The sequence below is a fragment of the Ursus maritimus genome, unplaced genomic scaffold (assembly GCF_017311325.1).
Source record: "Ursus maritimus isolate PB19 unplaced genomic scaffold, ASM1731132v1 scaffold_23, whole genome shotgun sequence".
NCBI lineage: Eukaryota > Metazoa > Chordata > Mammalia > Carnivora > Ursidae > Ursus > Ursus maritimus.
Genome location: NW_024424786.1, coordinates 132214 through 133676, shown reverse-complemented (window position 1 = coordinate 133676; position 1463 = coordinate 132214). Strand labels below are relative to the sequence as shown.

The 1463-nt window shown below is 40.5% G+C and overlaps 1 pseudogene; it reads right to left on the bottom strand.

The window, feature by feature from the left end:
* Nucleotides 1-697: 697 nt before the first annotated feature.
* LOC103682353 lies at nucleotides 698-1446 on the bottom strand (annotated as a pseudogene).
* Between the last annotated feature and the right edge of the window lie 17 nt (nucleotides 1447-1463).

The window sequence follows — 1463 nt, the reverse complement described above, 5'->3', positions numbered from 1 at the left end:
TCACCTAACTCCTTCTTTGGATGGCTGATTCTGCTGAACACAGCAGCGCTAGGTCCCTTTCTGGTGCCCGAGTGTGGGCTTGGAGACCCCTTGGCCTTCGTTATCAGCTGCCTTTGATAGCCCTGCTTGGATTCCTTAGATCCTCCAGCTCCCCTACCAGACATACACTTCCCCATCTTCTTCCACAACTCTGTAAATCCTCATTCCTATGCTTGGAATCATCCTTTGACCATAACTGCTGGTGATTCTGCTTCCTGAATGAGGTCTGACTGACACGGAGTATAAATATTTTTATTTAATTTTCTCATGTATTTTGAGTACTTTACAACTATTTGGTTGTCTGTATCTCCTCTTCAGTAAATCAAGAGGTTTTTAATTTTCTTGGAAGGAAATGCACTGTCAGAACTTAGGAGTATACTTTACAGAATGAGACAGAATTGCATTTAAGTCATAACTCAGTCTCTTTGAAAGTGTGTGAACTTGAAAATTTAATTTTTTAAATTTTGTTTTTATAGTATTAAGGAGGGAAGGGGCATGACTTGTATGTTGTAAGTTCCCAAAGGAAGATTCAGAGGGATGAGAAATTTCACCTGACTGGGCCATAGGTTAATAAAAGTAAAGATGAGTTTAAGATTTTCAGAAGAATTATTAAGTTGTTGTTCTTTTCTTCTTAGTGATTGATCAAATCACCACAACCTTACTTGTGTGCAAGAAATACAAGCCTTTTGATTGTGTCATTGAAAGATTGTTCACCTGCTTGTTCCTCAAGGTATAAATGAATGTATTCAACAAAGGGGCAACAGGTGTAGTGAGCACTGATACCCCTTTGTGAATGTCCACCTCTTCTTTGGCTGAAGGTTTTTTATAGATGAAGATACAGCTGCCATAAGTGATGGAAACAACAATCATGTGAGAGGAACAAGTGGAAAAAGCTTTCTTTCTTTGCCAAGCAGAGGGAAATCTTAGCATTGTCCTGATGATAGACACATAAGAAAGAATCACTCCTATTAGAGTTATAATTAATGTCAACACTGCACAAATAATAACAGTCTGCTCTATAAACCATGTATCTGAGGATGAGGTTTTAAAAAGGGGAGCTGCGCACAGCCAAAATGATCCTTGGCCTTGGAGTCACAGAACTCCAGCTGGAGGCCCATACCAAGGGTGGTGATTTGTCATCAGCCCAGAGATCCAGCAGCAGAGGACGAGGATGGTACAGACTCTGTTGTTCATGATGGTCATGTAATGCAGAGGTTCGCAGATGGCCACATAGCGGTCACAGGACATGGCTGCCAGGAGAGAAAACTCTGTGGCCCCGAAGATTAAAAAACATATTTGGCTAGCGCAGGCCTTGTAAGTAATAGTACTGTCCCCAGTTGATAAGTTGTATAGGAACTTGGGAATACATACCATTGTGAATGAGATTTCTAAGGAGAAGTTTTGAAGGAAAAAAACATAGGTGT